Raw genomic sequence first — 18,892 nt, 5'->3', positions numbered from 1 at the left:
TGGACCTCTCTCTGCTGGCCCTTGTAAATTTTGCTGTTAAAAGCTTCTTTGGATTTTTCTCTCTTCTAGGAGATACTCCAGATATTCCAAATGCCTTTTACTTCACTGAACACATTACACACACCATAGCACTCGTGTGATTGTGTTAATGGTCATCCATCTCTCCTGTTAGGTTGTAACTGCATGAGGGCAGGGATTAAGACTTTTTTGTCCACATTTGGTTTACTATGTGCTGGACATAGTTATTACTGAAGGGGCACTGAATTTCTGTTTGGGGTGATGTAGAACTTTTGGAAATGGATAGTGGTGATGGTCACACAACATGGTGAATGTAATTAATGTCCCTGAATTATATACTTAAAGATGGTTAAAATGGCAAGCTTATTATTATATATATTTTTACCACACACAGGTGAAATAATAGGCTTGCCAAAAATTCAAACTGAAGGGAAAAGAGAGCCTCCCTTGCTCTGCCTCCAGCCCCTTCTCCCCTAATTCTACTCCTCAGAGGGAGCCACCCTTAACTGTTTCCAGTGCATCCTTGGTTAGGGAGAAATTTAGAAGCGATGATGTGTGTGGAACAGCCGACTATACATATTAGTTGTTGTAATTTGTACAAATGTTAGTTGTCACATGTAAACCATGAGGAAGGTGAAGGGCGGGTATGAGCGACTGGGAAGTAGTTTGTGGTTAGAGAAAGGACTTTCAGAAATAGATTTCTGTGGGATTAGGAGGAGATAGAGAATTTTTGAGGCCTGGGTTTTGTTTAGTGGACCCCTGCTGACACAATGGTTAAGAAATTGGCTACTAACCAAAAAGTCAGCAGTTTGAATCCACCAGCTGCTCTGTGGAAACCCAATGGGGCAGTTTTGTGCTGTCCTATAGGGTCGCTATGATCAGAATTGACTTGATGGCAATAGGTTTGGTTTCGTTTGGAGTCCCTGGGTGGTACAGTTAATGCTGTCACCTGCTAACCAAAAGGTCGGAGGTTTGAGTCTACCCAGAATCACCTTGAAAGAAAGGCCTAGTGACCTGCTTCCAAAAAATTAGCCATTGAAAACCCTCTAGAGCACAGTTCTAGCCTGACACACGTAAGGCTACTATAAGTCAGAATCTACTCAGTGGCAACCGGTTCTGGTTGGGTTTTGTTTGGATTTGCCACATGGCTGTTGGTGAGGAACAGGTGATTGAGACTGTGGGCAGATAATGTCAGACTTTATCACCTGGGTGGGGATTAGCAGGGGTGGCAGGTATACAGATGAACAAGAGACCTGTCAGGAAGCAGTGATAGTAATTGGTAAATGTTTTTAAAAATATTCTTGTTTGAAAACCAAAAAGTTGGCAACTCTGTGTTAGTCCCCCAATTAAAAGCAAAACAAAAAACAACTTTTAACAACTCTGTGAACACCAAAAATCTGAGCCACTGCAGAACTAGACTGGGAGTTGGCAAAAGTGAGGTGTCATCCTGGTTTTGTCTCGGGCTGGCTGTATAAGCTCGGACTGCCTCTTCATTTCTTCAGATCTCAGTTTTCTTATCTGCAGTAGACCAGTGGTTCTCAGCCCTGGATACACATTAAAATCACTGAGAAACTTAAAGAAAAAAAAAACCTGACGCCAGAGCCGCACTCCAGTCCAATTTTCTCACAGTCTGTGCGGGTAGGGACGTTTCTAAAAAAATGCAGCCAACGTTGAGAATTCCTGAATTAGGATCATCCTAGTTGCTCTTTTTAGCCCTAAATATTATGATTCCATGTAATGCATTATATAATTTTTTTTCCTTTCAAATACTGTGCAGAAATGTAAATTTCTTACATACCAAGAGGTAAACTGTTTTTATGACAAACTTCCCCTCATTCTCCTTAGGCCCATGGTATAATGATAATGTCCAGTATTTGATAAATCAAAATTACAAGCATAATAAAACATCAAAGAATTAAGTTTTTGACCGAGGAGTTGAAAGCATGGACAAAGCATTTACTTTCTCATGTTCCCTCATTTCCTCTATTAACTAGAGAGGCCTGAGGCTACCTCCCTTTGTAAGGAAGACCCTGAAAAGTTAAGAGAGAAGACATTACTGGTAGTGTTCTTGCCAGAAGAATTGAGTGCCTGTACCGTAAGCTCAAAATGAGAAGGTCCAGTTTAGTGAGGTTTTATCGGATCTAAATTCTAAATGGAGTAGGAGGTGTTTAAAGAGACTTGGTGCTGTTTTATCTTTGTCATTGAAGTTTTTGGTTTTGTCTCTTCCTAAATGAGTCATTTTTAAAAAGGAACCTAACTTGGGGAGGTGGGGGAACCACTGCAGGAGGTGCAGGGTGGGGGCAGGCAGCAGTGCTGACAACTTTGGCTTAAATGGCTGGTTCAGTCAGGAGACCAAGTTTACAATTGGGTCATTCACCCAGGAGGCGTGGACCCAGGGACCTATCTCCATCTTTGGTGAGAGTAAATCAAAGATGAGTGGGAAATAACCTGGTGGAAGGTAGGGTGGTTGAGAGATGTGTTGATGTTTTTTATTAATTAACCGAGTATTTATTAAAGCCATCACTTGTCTGTCAGTTTGTCATACTGCAGTGGCTTGCGTGTTGCTATGATGCTGGATGCCATGCCACTGATATTTCAGATACCAGCAGGGTAGACCTATGGAACCTGTCCACCATGGGTGACCCTACCGGTGTTTCTTTTCAGCAGAGTGTTCAGACTAAGACACATGACAAAGAAAGGCGTCACAATCTACTTCAGAAAACTAGCCAAGGAAAACCGTGTGTATTACAACAGAAAACCATCCAATACAGTGCTAGAATATGCGCCCCCGAGGTTGGAAGTCACTCAGAATACACAGTGGCCACAACAGTGGACTCAGGCATACCAGCGATCAAGAAAATGGCACAGGATTGGCACCGTTTTGTCCTGTTGTACATGGAATCGCCATGAGTCAGAGCAGCTAACAAAAACAACAAATTTATTAGAGCACATCCACCAAACATATCACTTAAACTGAAGGCTCAATCCACTGGTGCTTAGAAGATGGTGAACGAAGGGGAAAGAGCCTCCAGTTTTTCCCTCTACTTGGGGAGATAGGACACAAACTGTGGGGGTTATGTGTTTCCACAATTTGCCTGAATTTACAAATAAATGAATGCAAGCTACAGGGCCCCATACTCATGTGAACAGTACAAATGAAAATGTTGGTGCTGGGCAGGACTTCAGAGGAGACAAAATGGCAGCCTACAGATCCGGTTGTGGAGCTGTAGGAGGCTGGATGAAACATACTGGCTGGACTGCCAGCTAGAGGCTGAGGACTGGGAGCCGTGTGTGACCACCACACGTCACTTCCTCTTTCTGTGCTAAGTTCCCCCAGCTGAGAAATGATCCTTCACACCTAAGTCACCCAGCCCCGATAGCTGTTCAGAACACCCTGTGTCCTTGACACCTGAGGACATAGGAGTGAGGGGAGTGAGTGGGAATGAGTCGAAGGACCCCGACTTTGGAAAACCAAAACAACTCCATGCGATATGGCCCAGTTCCCCCACTTGTTTGTGGTATGGAGGAGGGCAGGGCAGGGCAGGGCAGGAGTGCATCCCGACACACCCGGGAAGAGCTTTGTGCATTTGGAGTGTTGGCCAGGCCCACTCCTTTTAATCCACAATGACCCCTCCAGAAGTGCTGGGTTTCATCTTTTCTGAGCAGTGCGCAATCTCCTGCAGTTGTACATGTGTGTTTTTTAAGTTTGTCACAAATTTCCTGTTTAGGTATGGTCCGAAGCTCGAAGTTCTGTGTGTTTTGAAACCTGAGCATTCACGGAACACCGGCCTTGGAGTAGCCTGTTTGTTCTCACCTGTGCTAAGCTTTGGTGTCCTCCTTTGCAAACCTTCTCTCTGGGAAATGCCCTGGAGCTTCTGTACTTGTTCCTATTAGTGAGGGTTGAGAGAGCTGTGAGATCTGAAAGCAGGAAGGAGGGAGGGACCAACATTTATTGGGCCCCTTATATAATGCCAGGCACTGTACTAGATGTTTTTATGCGTTACGTGTTTTATTTGAGCCTCACATTAGCTCATGCAGAACCAGGCTCAGAGAGGTTAAGAGACCAGAGCAAGGCTGAACAGCCATTAGGTGGCATGGTTACCTGGCTCCAGAGCTCCTGTTCTTTCAACTACACCATAAAGACCACGCTGCCCCTTTAGTTCCACTGGTTTGGGTGGATCTTGATTTCTCATTGCAGATCTTACTGGGCAGTGTCACCTTGACTCCCACAGTTTTCTCTCGGGAGCTTGTTATTCATGTGTTGCCTCTTCTACCTGTGGGGGTGATTTGATGACCCTTAAATGATTTACTGACTTTTACTTCTCCTAGCCATCCTCCCTCTGTGACCCGGGGAATCCCCCAGTTGTTGGGTGGTGGTCCACGGCTGATGATTGAAGTGGTTTAGGGCCAACTTGCAATTTCCCAGGGACTGTTGTTAGTTGCCGTCTAGTTGATTCCAACTCATGGTGACCCCATACGTTACAGAGCAGAACTGTGCTCCGTAGGATTTTCTCGGCTGTAATGTTTACCAAAGCAGATCGCCAGGCCTTTCTTTTGGGGCACCACTGGGTGGGTTCAAACAGCCAACCTTTAGGTTAGCAGTTGAGCACAAACCATTTGCACCACCCAGGCACCTTTTCCCAGGGAGAGAGGATCTTTTCTCCTGCCTCTGGGCGCACCCAGCACTGACCATACTGCCGGTCACCGTGAGCTTCTTCACTCAGCCAGGTTTCTCACATTTCAAACTCTTCCCTTGAAGAGGGAGGAAGATTGGATATCTATGTCTATGGAAGCATGTGGAAGGGCTGCTAAGAAAGGGTACCAAGACCTTGAATGCATAGGGGCAGGAAGAAGAGGGAGAGCTAAACCCAGCCATTCTCCTCCATATTGGAATAGCTGTTACAAGGGGCCAGACTCTGGGTGTCTCCTGCAAAGGAAGAAGAGGTGTGCTTCCAGAAACTTCAAGAAGTCCCTGCTTCTTTCCCTTTCTCCAATCTCAGTTCTCCTGTATTTCATGGAAAACTTCTGAAGTTACATTAGCTGAGCTTCATCAGAACTGTTGTGTTCAGGAAATGTTTATTATCTGAGACACTGTGTTGAGCGGTGGGCAGTTCCTAGTGTTTTCAACACCCTCAAGGGGTTTGCAGACTCCATGGACAGAATGGAACACTTGCCAAGGGAACCTGTGTGCAGTGAGCTCAGCAAGCAGGGGCGGTGCTGCCCAGGAGAACAGGGGAGTAGGGCTGTAAAGAAAGGGCTGAGGGAAAGGCCTTCTTTGGGGTGAACTGCAGGGGAGAATGTGCCAGGCGTTGGGCCTTGGGTGCATGAAAAGAGTGAGGAGCACACTGGAGGAGGCGGAATAGGGGGCGCCTGTGGGAAACAAGATTGAAGGACATCTGCATCATTCATGAAGGGCCCCAAGGGATGTCTGTGGATTGAATAGGACAGGAATAGGGAAGAATAGTGCTTTAAGAAGATTTGTCTGGATGTGTGGATTCTAAATGGGGGATGCTGGGAGGTGAGTTCGAAGACATTTATCATGTTGAATTTTAGGAATGAAATATTGAGGGCTTGGGCTAGCGGTGGTTGTGTGGATAGAAAGGAGGGACGGATGGAAAAGTAAGACAGACAGGGTTTCAAATCCCAGCATTACCGCTTGCTACCTGTGTGACCCTAAGCAAGTTACTTAATCTCATCAAACCTCAGGGTCCTCATCTGTAAAGAGAGGCTACACATACTTCGCAGGATGATTGTGTGAGGATTTTAGTTGTAATGCATCCAGCACATAGTAGGTGCTCAGTAAATACAAGTCCTCTCACATTGTAAGAGGCATAATTTTGTTATTGCCTGGGAAGAGTGAGGACTCATAGGTTTTGAATCTGGGAGTCTGGGTGCATGCACCCCAAACACAAGTGGGTGGAGTTGTTAGGGGTCCTCAAATTTAGTTTTTGGAGGAAGGTCCCCCTAAACCCAGGCTACTGAGAACCTGTCAGAGAAAAACCCACAGCCTGCAGAGATTGTGTGCCTACTAATCATGGCCACTAGTTTCAGCTGGGTAGGTGTTCAGCTGCTGACTAAAACGTTGGTGATTCATACCCACTCGGGTGCTGCAGGAGAAGGACCTGGCGGTCCGCATCTATAAAGATTACAGTCAAGAAAACCCTTTGGGGCAGTTCTACTCTGTCACATGGGGTCATTATGAGTTGAAAATCGACTCAACAGCACACAACAAAAACAGTTTCAGCCTGCCCTCAGTGGTGCTGGCCAGCCCAGCTGTCTCTCCCATCACAGCTGAACAGGGCCAGACCAGGGCAAGGCGAGTTAGGTTTAGGTGCCACAGGCAGGAGATTTAAGGAGACACTCAGTTTCAGGTGCATCTGTGTGATTCCCCACAGTAGGATGTTCCATACCACCCCCCACCTCCGTAGAGCCCTTTCTCCCCGTCTGCTCTCTGTCCACTCAGGCAATAACCTCACTTCATTTATTCGTGGAAAAAAGTCAAGTCACTGAGCAGCAAACCTACTCAGGTTCCGCCTCCCCTCCCCTGTGTTTATCTGCATCCTGGCTCATCCCTGCCTGGTTTCCTTCCCCTCAGAGAAAGACACACCCTTCCTCCTTCCAGAGAGAACCCTCTCCCTATAAACCCCCTACCCCCCATACCTCCTGGACCTGACCTCCCTCAGTCCTTCAGCACTGCAGTCTTTCCTCAAACCTTCATCCTCCTCGCTTGTCATTCCCTTTTCTTCTCCCCTCACAGACAGACATCTGGGAAGAGTCTGCCCTCAGGTTTTGCTCCCTGGCATCCCATCCATGCTGATGTAGCCCGCTGAGGTGGCCTTCTGCCTGGGGAGCTGTGCCTGTACACACGAGGGACTTTGGATTTTGCTGTGGAAGGGCTTCTGCCTTCCTCAGGAACTGTGGAACCTGTGGCCTCCATATTGCCACATCCAACGGACGCTTCAGTGCTTATCTTTCTATTTCTCTTTGCTACTTTTGACACTGCGGACAACTTCCTCCTTCTTGCAACTCTCTTGGCTTTTTTGATACCACAATAAATCTTTCAACAAGTATTTCTTGAGCACCTACTGTGTGCTAGGATCTGGAGCACAGCATGTTACGATGTCCCTGTTCTCAGGAAGTTTGTATTCTAGGGTTAGGGAAGAGAGATGGAAAAAAAATGCTAGGTGATAATAAAAGCTACAGAGAAAAATAAAACTGGGAAGGGGGATAGGAAGGGTACTGGGGTGCAAGTGGAAAGCCTCATTGAGAAGGTGATGTTAGAGCAAAACAGAAAGAAGTAAAGGATACCTGGGGGAAGAGTGTTCCAGGCAGAGGGAAGAACAAGTGCAAAGTCCCTGAGGCAGAAGCCTGCTTGGGATGTTTGAGGAAGCCATTGTGGTTGCAGGAAATTGGGAAAGGGCAGAGTAGGAGAGGAGGTCAGAGACGGGGCCAGGCCAGGTTATATGGTCATTTCAAGGGCTTTGGCTTTTCCCTTGAGAGAGCTAAAACACTATGGGAGTGTTTTGAGCAGAGAAGTGATTTTTAAGTCATCGCTTAGGCTGCTGTGGGGAACATGGATTAGAAAACGGCAAGGGTGAAGTTGGGAGGCCTATTAAGAGGTTATTGCAATAACCTAGTAGAGATGTTGGAAGCATCCACCAAAGTGGTAGCGATGAAGGTGGTAAGAAGTGGCGAGAGTGTGTATACAGGTAGTCAGTCCCCTACTTACAGTAGGATTCCGTCCCAATGACCCCATCACTAAGTCGGCTCTGATGTAACTCGAATACTTTTTTTTTAAGTTTTCATTATTATAGCCTTTTATTATCAATATCTTTGAACATCTACAAGTGAACATCTGAGAATGATGATGTCAGCAAATTACACACTGCAACATTGTATGTAGCCCATATTACTGTTGATAAAATGGACAAAAAAACAAAAACAAATGGTCGTAAGTGCAGTTCATCCTAACTTGAATACATCATAAATCGGGGATTACCTGTATGTTGACAATAAAGCTGACACCTTTGCTGATGGATTGGATGTGGGGTATGAGGGAAGGATGGGGGTCATGATGGCTTCTGTGTTTTGGGGCTCAATAACTAGAAGAGTAGAGTTGGATGTCTTCCTCTCCTAAATCCTCTCCTCCCTCAGGGACCTTCCTCAGCAGCCTTTGCTGCATCCTTCTCCTGGGCACGTCCATCAGCTGTTGGGTTCTTCAGGGCTCCATCTTTGGTTCCTTCCCCAGCCTCTCCCTGCCTGATATTACCTGTTCCCATGTTGAACCAAATATCCTCAATGTGCTGTTTGGGTCACTCCTATAGGCCCTGGTTCTGGAGGATGCTGAAAGAGGAAGACCCGGAAGCAGGACAGCCCTGAAATACTGAGCTTCTTAACCCTGAAACAGGTAGCGTCTTTGGAATTCTTGGTGTCTGAATGCCTTATGGGAAGGGAGTCATAAGATTGTTTCTTAAGAAAGGGGGAGGGATTGATGACTAGAACTGGGAAAGAGAAGCTGTATGGTAGAGGGATATAACCAACCTACAGCAACATGACCTGGAAAGAACAAGGAGAACAAATATTCTCACGAAGCAACCCTTGTGGTGTGGGAAATACCCTGAGAAGGAGAGGAAGGCTCTTCTCCTCTTGGACACCCATAGATTTCTGGAAAACATTCCCTGGGAAATGGTCAATGGTTAGGGATCCACCAGTTGGAATCTAGCATCTTCTGGAACAGGGCCTGTCTTGTCTTTCTTGACTTTGCAGAGTAGTTGTGAATAATTGAAGGACCCACAGAATGTTCGTAGATGGTGGCTCTAGAAGTGCTAAGAGGGACTCAGAGATGCTGGGAAATGGTATCACAGAAGGCCTCTGAGAAACTCTGCAGAGCCTACCAGAGGCAGAGTCAGCACCAAGGAACCTTTGAGCTGACCCTAGAGCATTTCTAGTGACTTTTCATCTCTTCCAGGCTCAGTTTGTCCCTCTACAAAATGGGCACACAGCCACAGTCCCTCTGCCAGGTTCCACACCAAAGCTGTCTGAAAGGCTAACAAGTCTCTGTATAAATAGTTTTATTTGTGTTTTGAGGTTAAAACCCTGGTCTAGCAAGGTGGCTATTTTCCACTAATTCTCAGTAACAGTGGGAAGGAAGAGTGGGGATGTCTGATTTGATCCTTTTGGCGTATGTTTTTTTTTTTTGGTTTTTGTTCTTGGCACGTGCCATGCTTTTCATTGCTCTTATATGAGACTCAGAGTTGATTGATTCAGGTTTTTGTTTTTTTTTAATTGTGTCTGGTATCGATTGTATTCTTAAGCCATTGTGTCTTGGGATTCCGGTAGGACATGATGGCTCACTACTCTCGTGAAGGGACTATTATTTATACGGGTGTAGGCAGGGTTAGGAGTCCCTTAGTGGTACAAGTGGTTAATATGCTCGGCTGCTAACTGAGAGCTTGGAAGTTCAAAACCATCCAGAAGCGCCTTGAAAGAAAGGTCTGGCGATCTACTTGCAAAAAAATCAGCCACTAACAGCCCTATGGAAACCCTGGGGGCGTAGTGGTTAAGAGCTATGGCTGCTAACCAAAAGGTTGGCAGTTCGAATCCACCAGGCGCTCCTTGGAAACTCTATGGGGCAGTTCTGCTCTGTCCTATGGGGTCGCTATGAGTCAGAATCGACTGGACGGCAATAGGTTTGATTTTTTTTTTTAACAACCCTATGGGGCACAGTTTCTCTCTGGCACACGTGCAATCGCCATGAATTGGAGTCAACTTGACAGCAGTGGTTAGGCAGATTTAAGAGGAACCAATAAGGGATCTCGAAGCATCTCAGGGCTATAATTTCAGGGAGGCAGTACCGTATTTGTTGTCTTGTCAGTCCGGAAAGGAAGAAGGGAGGGATTGATTACCAGAACTGGGAAAGAGAACCAAAACCAAACGAAACCCATTGCTGTTGAGTTGATTCTGACTCATAGCGACCCTATAGGACAGAGTAAAACTGTCCCATAGAGTTTCCAAGGAGTGCCTGGTGGATTTGAATGGCCGACCTTTTGGTTAGCGGCCGTAGCTCTTAACCACTACACCACTAGCAAAAGAGAAGTTATATGGAAAAGCCATCTCTGATAGAGGGATACAAACAACCTACAGCAATGTGGCCAGGAAAGAGCCAGAACAAATAGCCTCACTGAACTCTCCTCTCTGTTCTACGGTCTCCTGAGGGTGCCTCCCATTAGCCATATTCACCTAGAAGCCAGAAGGCAAGGGAGCCCCACTGATGCTGCCCACAAAGATCAGAGCCTCTGGGGTGCGGAGCAGAGAGGAGAAGCCTCAGGGGGGTGGGTCTAGAGGGGAAATGGAACATGTCTGACATGGCCGAGATGACAGATTACTTGGATTATATTATAAGGGATGCTTCTATTTTAGAATCCAAAGAGAGTTTTTTTTTGTTTGTTTAAGTGAAACTTTTTTTGCCTCCTCCTATCAGCTGCATAGAGCTACTGGCTGAGGGGGTTAAAGGAGAGAGAGGAATCTCCAGTCATACCTCATTGTTTTTATAGTTGAAAAGGCTCAGGGAAGTCAAGTGACTTGTCCACGGTTGCTCAGTAATTCATTAAAGGGTTTCTTGAAAACCTATTAGATTTTCTTGGAAAAACAACACAAAACATTTGCAACAGTGAAGAAGCAATGCAAAGCAAACCCTGATCAAGTGCCAAGAGAAGGCTGTGGATTAGCACTTGTTTCCCCAGTTATCAGTTCAGATTCTTTTGGGTTGTGAATCACAGAAACCTAACTCAGAAGGGCTTCAACAGCTCAGGGGATGAATAGGCTCATGCACCCGCAAAGTACAGGGATATGGATGGAGTGGCTGCAGGGCCGGTAGCAAACAGTGGCTGGGTGATGTCATCAGTGGCCCAGTTTCTTTCCATCTCTCTACTCTTCTGCGAGTTCAGCTCATCCTCAGGATGGCTTCTTTTGTGAAGGCAGGATGGCTGCAAAAGTTCCTGGGTCCATTTTTGCACATTTCTCTGGCCAGATGGAAAGAAAGCATCACTTCTAGTAACTCTTACAAAAAGTCTGAGAAGAATCTTTCTTTCTTAGGGTTGGTCTCGCCCCAGCAAACCAACTCTGGCATTTCATTGGCCTGAATTGAGTCATGTGCCCATTCCTAAACCAATCCCTATGGCTGGGAGAATGCCCTCTGTTGATTGGCAGGGTTGGAGATTTTTCTGATTGGCCTTTCCCTTAGTGGGGGAGGAAGGGGCAGCTTCCCTGTATAACACTGGAGCTCAGGGTAGGGGAGTGAACAGAGTCCTCGGTACTGTTGGGGGAAGAGGGAAATGGATATTAGGAGGCAGCAACTGACACCCACCATACTGTATCGTTGATAGAAATTCAGTGAAGTCCTACTAATTTGGACTGGAGCCCTTACATTGTGCAGAAGGTTAAGTGCTGGGCTGCTAACTGAAAGATTGGAGGTTGGAGTCCACCAAGAGGCATCTTGGAAGAAAGACCTGGTGATCTACCTCTGAAAAATCAGCCACTGAAAACCCTACAGAGTGCAATTCTACTCTGACACACATGGGGTCACCATGAGTCAGAGTCAACTGGAAGGCAACTGGTAATTTGGACTAATTGTTGGGGGTAATAGTAAGGTGATAGAGGGAACAGCTACTTTTAATTAGTCAAAATCTGAATTATACAGTATTTTAACAAAGCGTAGTGGTTAAGAGCTCAGCTGCTAACTAAAAGGTCTGAAGTTCGAATCCACCAGCCGCTCCTCGGAGACACTATGGGGCAGTTCTACTCTGTCCTGTAGAGTGGCTATGAGTCAGAATCAACTCGAAGGCACCTAACAACAATGACCCAAAAAGTTACTGTTGAAAGGTTTGCAATTAGCGTCTGTTTTTCAGTATGTCTTAAAACACGGAGCCGTCTAGCAGGTTAAATGTGTCTTCCGTAGTCCAGTTTAATTCCTCATTTGCTTATTCAGTCTTTTTATAGCCAGAGTAAACACTGAGCCTAAATTCTGGTTTGGTGGAGATTAAATTACAGTAATAAGGTTCCTCATTTATCACCTCTTCTATAAAATGGGGATAAGAATAGCACCTACTTGATAGGTTTGCTGTAAGGATTAACTGAGATAGCCAAGTAAAGTACTTAGCCCGGTGACTGGTCCAGTAACTGTTACCTTGATTTGTATCATATATCTCAAAATAGTGTAACATTCACATGTTTATGTGCATGTTTAGTCTAGGAAATTAGCTTTCTTCACAACAGATATCTGTCACCGATTAGCTCTGTTAGAGACAAGGTAAATAAGGGTATTAAAATATTTAGTGTTTATAGTTTTTTTTTTTTTTTTTAATTAGAATTCATTTTAGGGAACGTGTAAATAAAGAAAATTTTAAGTAGCATATAAATAATTTAAAAGCAGATACCATCCCGGGAACATAGGGATTATTTAATTTTATTCAGTATATTGTTGTTGGATGCCATCGACTCAATTTCAACTCATAGCGACCCCATGTAGGAGAATAGAACTGCCCCCGAGGGTCATTTAGGCTATAATCTTTATGGAAGCAGATCGCCAGGTCCTTCTCCCACAGAGCTGCTGGGTGGTTTTGAATCACCAACCTTTCAGTTAGCAGCCTAGCACTTAACCGTTGAGCCACCAAAAAGGGCTCCTTACATGCAATATATTGATATAATGTAAATAGTTGAAAAACCTTTTAAATAGTTGATGACCTTCATACCCTGTCGCTTCTGTTCTAAAACCAGGAGGAGGCAGCTTTGAGGATGGTTGAGGGGGAGATTAAAGTGAGGGGCTGGTGCATAGAGAAAAAGTTCCAGAGTGATCAGAAACTTTATAGATCATAAATTTATAGACCGTAACATTTTCATTCCCCCTCCCCTGAGTATTGACTAAAATTAGACTAGATGAGAGCTGATAACTCTCAATCAGGGGATGCTACAGAGAAGTAGTTCTCAAATTTAGATTGCCTGAACCAGGCAAAGTATCAAAAAATTATTCAGGGAGTAGGGGTTAGCTTAGGGCTACCAATTTTTTTTTTATTTTGCCAAGGAAAGTCATTAAAAAATTTTTTTAACATCTATCACTGTATTTCATAAAAGAGAGGACTGCCTTGATGCCAAAATAGTAGGAGAAGTTAATCTAAGAATAAAACATATAAACCTTTAAATTCAAAGCATCCAACTTTTAGTACTGCAGTGTTATTTTTCTGATGATCATCACCTGTGAAAACTACATCAACGATGGGCACTGCCCTGCATCTGCCCATAACAGGTATTGGGCAGCCACCTAGAGATACAGAGTGATCTGCTTAATGTGCAACTTTAGGGGGAAAAATTAGACTTTTTTGAAGAAGAGAGTGGAGAGCAAGAGAGAGCCCATATAAACCATCTCTTGGAGCCTAGGAATTCATGTGATTTAAATGGATGGGGAAAAATTGACTTGAACACAAGTCTTGAAAAATTCAGTTAACATAGAACTATTTACTCTCAAGTCATTAACTTAGAATTGTTTAATTTTCCACTAGTCTGGAGGAAAATCTTATGATAACTACATAACTCACATTCAAAGGTGTGTCAACAGGTTTTCTTTTTTCATGTTTAACCCTAAAAATGATAAATCAGTTCAACTTGTTTTGGCCTTGAGTGGTATGGTATGCCTGTGTGGGTGGACAGGTACACACACAGACACAGACACAGACACAGACACAGACACAGACACAGACACAGACACACACGCGTGCATGCAAATGCGTGAGCATACCTCCAGAAACTTGGTTTGCGCCCCAGACAGGAATGGGTGCCCGTGAGAAAAGCAGCTTCTGCATCAATCAATCGCTGGCAACTGTTAGTACTTGTAGCAACAATGCATCTTAGCGCTGCCAAAATAGTATGACTTTTTAAGATGCCTTTTGGAGTCATTAAAAAAAACAAAAAAAACCACCATACATATACCCAGCTACCCCTGGCACCCAAAACAGTAATAAAATGTTAATCATTCTGCTTCATTTCATACGCTTGCTTGACATTGCCACAAACCTGTCTTGCCTTCCAGCAAGGGATTAAGTTTCTTGTTAGTCCATGGCTGGTGTGAAAGCAACCTCCCTGTCCTTGTTGAGGGAAAGAAAAGGCAGTTTACATGCCTGTGTGAAATCTTGGAATGGAATCACAGAATCCTCATGCCAAAGAGGGGTTGATCCTAACACCCATCACCTTGGCTGACAAAAGGTGTCCTATGCCAGAATCCTTAGCTTTTCATTGGATGCTCTGTAGACAAGGGCATGAACTAAGACGTGTCTTCTCAAGAAAAAGGCCTTTTTGTGGCATACTCACATCTGCCGTTACTCCTGCTTCACAACTGCATTCTTGGGTGTGGTGCACTGTCTGAGTCCTTTTTATAAGCTCAGCTATGTTCATATGGCACAGTTCTTGCATGTTCTAGCAAACACTCGCTCTTCATTTGTCTAGACTATTTACCTCTTGTCTCTTTCAAGGTATAACCCACTCTAAACCAGACTGTGATCTGTGTAGCTGTAGCTTAGCGTTGTTCTTGACATTGTTACCACAACTATGACTCTTTATTTGTGGTCCCTTTGAAGTGTTTTCAGGGCTATTAGTCCAGGAGTCCTGCGATAGAGAAAGCCCTGAAATTACAAGCTTTCATTGCTGTGAAAGAGGTGAAGTGTCCTACAGCTGGAGACAATGGCTTGGTGGAGTGGAAAGTTGGGAGACTTTTACCACAGAACTAGAGGTGACCTTGGGTTAAACAAGGTGACCTCTTTGTCTTTTTAGATCTTAGGCTTCCTAGTTCCATGCATCAGTGGTAAAGTTGTGGTTGCCAAATTTGGTCAGCCTCAGTGAAATTTGAAAGATTCAGTATTAAATATTCCTCGACCTCCTTCTGTGGCCCCCTTTTTATGTGCCTCTAAAAAGGAGGCTTTTGGAGCCAAAGCCTGGGAAAAATTTTTTTTTCATGCACTCCATCATCTTGGCCATTTACTCCCTTTTCACGGAGAAAAAAAGGCAACAAATGGTAATAAAGCTGTTCCCTGTTTAATTTGAGATCAGTATCTTATAGTGTCATTATGAACATATACACACGGGGTAATTCCACATGGACACATACAAACACACGTGTGGGCGGTCTCCGGCCAGGTGGAATATTTTACAACATATAAAGGCCTTTGAAAATCCTTTTAAACTTTCATGGGACAGATAATTCCTGTGTTGTATAAACTGTTCCAGGATTTAGAAAAAAGATGGAGAACTTCCAGATTATTCTGTCAAGCAAACATGACCCTCATATCAAAGCTGGCAAGCCCCAAAGGGGAGGCTGTATACCAGTTTCACTTAGGAATGTAAAAATTTCAGATAAAACCCAAGTGAACAGATTTCAACAATAGAATCTGTGACTGCTCCACCATAACCAAATAGTTTATATTCCTGGAATGCAAGAATGGCTTCATAGACATATTTATGTTTTTTCATATAATTCACGTGAATTGGTTAAGTAAAAATAGGTAATAACCTGATTAATTCCAAAAGCACATTTAAATCAAATCTAACTTCCAATTTTTACAGAGCATTTAAAAGGGAGTATAAAAGATGACCATTCCTTAATAGGATAAGGAAGGTTGCGTTCATACAGCCTATCAGCATTGTACTTATTGAAAAGCCCTGAAGGCGTCTTTGGTTACCGTGTAGATCAAAACAAGGCTGGTACTTTTAGACATTGTTTCTTTAAGCTTTAGCCAATGCAGAAAGTCATAAAATAGTTAATCTCTGCAAGTGTTCTTGGTCTACAGCTAAGAAATCTATAATTAATGATAATTTTATGAAATATTTAATATTAGATAAAATTATCATTAATTACATATTGCTTAGTTGTAGACCAAAAAAGAAAATTAAAGAGATGAACCGAAACTCTCTTTCTAGGTAGTGGATTCTTCTGAAGTTAGTTCCCGGGCCCACTGCCATTCCTTTGAAAGTCCCATGAGGATGTTTTAAATTTCAGAAGGTGAATGTAAGTCCGATTGGAAAAGTAAATAGATGAGAACTTCAAGGGGAATTCTGACATTGTTTTGGGAGGAGGGTGTCAGATGAGCCTTAAAATATGTACCACAACAAATTATTGAAATGCATTATGGAGACTTTTTAAGTAAAATACTGTGGTGCTGGCTTAGGAGGAAGGAGTAGGTAAAGTGAACTAGTGTAGCTCAGAAGTAAACCCTCACATAAATAATTTAGTACGCCATAAAGAAGTCACTGCAAATCAGTGGGGAAGAGAAAAATTATTCAGTAAATAATTTTGAATGCCTAGTTAGCAATTTGGAAAAAATCATTTTGGCTTCACCAAAATGAATTACAGATGGATTAAACAATTAAGTGCAAAATGCAGAGGCGTAGGAAATCCATAGAATTGAATATTGCTTAGAAACAAAAGAAAAGTATTGGAAAAGGAAAAGAATAGCCAGTTAAGCTACAGGGAAATCAAAGATGTCTTCATGTAAAAAAAAACCAATGGGGAAGCAACAGACTAGGAAAAGATTTGCAGTAACCATGACAGAATTAGTATCTTTATTATGTGAAATACTCGTATAGATTAAAAAGAAAAGTACTAAATCCTTCGTAGAACATTGAGTAGGTAACTAAATACAATACTAGGCAAATATATGGAAGATGTTCAAATTCAGTACTAATAAAAGATATGCAAAATAAAACAGCTGTACAGTACCATTGAACATTTTGTTGTTGTATGCTGTCGAGTCGATTCTGAGTCATATCGACCCTATAGGACAGAGTAGAACTGCTCACCGAGTTTCCTAGGCTATAATCTTTGCGAGATCGTATCCCCAGGTCTTTTCTTCCGATGAGCTGCTGCTGGGTTCAAATCTCTGATCTTTCTGTTAGCAGTTGAGCCTTTAACCATTATTGCAGCACTGGGCTCCTTCCATTTTAAGTATTACCCCAAGAAATAAAAAACCACTTTTAACGATAGTCCCAATTCTGGTAGTATTGCAATTTTACAAAGCAATTTTGTAATGCATTCAAAATCTATATTATTTATGCATACATTTGGACCCAGTAATACCATTTCTGTGAACCATCTCCCATTGCCCTCACTTACAAAGGAAATATTGCAAAAATATTTAATAAGCTATTTAGACAGAGATGCTCCCTGATTCGTTATTTACAAAGCAGACACACACGCAGTGTCCAACAGTTGGATAACTATAAAATATTAGCCCTTCTCTCAGCATAATGCTCTACTATAATTAAAAATTATTTTGAAGACTATGTAGCAAAGTGACAAGATATTTACAATATAATTTTATGTGCAGAAATTGCAGTATAAATTGTGGTATAATCTCACTGTGGAATACACTGGAATACAGCTATATAGCTGTGCTGTTAAAATGAATGAACAATAGCTGCATACATCAACGCAGATGAATCTCAGGAACATAGTATTAAGTAAAAAAAAGCAAATTGCAGAACACATGCAGTGTGATTCCAATTACATAAAATTTGGAGGCATGCAAAACTAATGCTATATTGTTTAGACATCCATTACACATGCTATAAAACCCATAAGAACAAGTGAACAATAGACAAAAATTCAGCTTAGTGGTAGGAGGAGAGGTTAGGATCAGGCAGGCGCCCCCGAGGGTATCCAAGGGACTGGTAAAGTTCTCTTCCTTAAGCTGGGTGATGCATACATGTGTAGGTATTACTGCTGTTTTTTCATACCGTTCACATGTAAGTATTTTTTCATGTATTTAGTGTTAACTTCCACCACTTGTCTGTCAGTTTGTTATACTGTGGTGGCTTCTGTATTGCTGTGATGCTGAAATCTGTGCCACAGAATTTCAAATACCAGCAAGATCACCCATGGTGGACAGGTTTAAGTGGCGCTTCCAGACTAAGACAGACTAGGAAGAAGGACTGACTGGCAATGTACTTCTGAAAAAATTGTCCAGTGAAAACCTTACGGATAGCAGCTGACCATTGCCTGATATAGTGCCGGAAGATGAGCCCCTCAGGTTGGAAATACAACTGGGGAAGAGCTGCCTCCTGAAAGTAGAGATGACCTTAATAACATGGATGGACCTTCACTTGCTGATGTGGCATGACTCAAAATGAGAAGAAACAAATGTAAACATTCGTTAATAATCAGAACATGGACTGTATGAAGTATGATTCTGGGAAAATTGGAAGTTGTCAAAAATGAAATGGAACACTAAAAAATCCTCACAATTGGACCAATAAGCAACATCACATTAAATGGAGAAAACATTGAAGTTGTCAAGGATTTCATTTTACGTAGATCCACAGCCAGCACCCATCGTAACAGCAGTCAAGAAGTCAAAGGATGTATTGCATTGGGCAGACCTACTGTTAAAAAGCAAAGATGTCATCTTGAGGACTAAGGTGCTCCTGACCCAAGCCATGGTATTTTCAATCACTTCGTATGCGTGCAAAAACTGGACAATGAGTAAGGAAGACTGAAAAAGCATTGAAGGATTGGAATTATTGTGCTGGCGAAGAATATTGAATATTCCACGGACTGCCAGAGGAATGAACAAGTTTGTCTTGGAAGAAGTACAGTCAGAATGCTCCTTAGAAGCATGTATGGTGAGACTTCATCTCATGTACTTTGGACATGTTATCAGAAAGGACCAGTCCCTGGAAAAGGACATCATGCTTGGTAAAGTAAGTCAGCGAAAAAGAGGAAGACCCTCCACAAGATGGATTGACACAGTGGTTGCAAAAATGGGCTCAAACACAGCAACAATTGTGAGGATGACACAAGACCAGGCAGTGTTTCATTCTGTTGTGCATAGAGTTG

The 18,892-nt window shown here is 43.1% G+C and overlaps 1 protein-coding gene across 26 annotated transcripts in view; it reads left to right on the top strand.

Moving 5' to 3' along the window:
* TRERF1 (transcriptional regulating factor 1) overlaps positions 1-18,892 on the top strand; it is a 257,062-nt gene that overhangs the window by 90,666 nt on the left and 147,504 nt on the right. For 22 of the 26 annotated variants that reach the window (XM_064286054.1, XM_064286007.1, XM_064286052.1 and 19 more), the window contains one exon: positions 8,343-8,425. The exons of 3 other annotated variants lie outside the window; for them this stretch is intronic. The gene's annotated coding sequence lies outside the window, so the exon portion shown is untranslated. One more of the 26 variants, XM_064286079.1, reaches the window with a different exon arrangement.

The sequence above is a fragment of the Loxodonta africana genome, chromosome 1 (genome assembly GCF_030014295.1).
Source record: "Loxodonta africana isolate mLoxAfr1 chromosome 1, mLoxAfr1.hap2, whole genome shotgun sequence".
NCBI classification, from domain to species: Eukaryota; Metazoa; Chordata; class Mammalia; order Proboscidea; family Elephantidae; genus Loxodonta; species Loxodonta africana.
The sequence above is the reverse complement of the archived record's forward strand: the minus strand, read 5'-3'. Positions and strand labels throughout refer to the sequence as shown.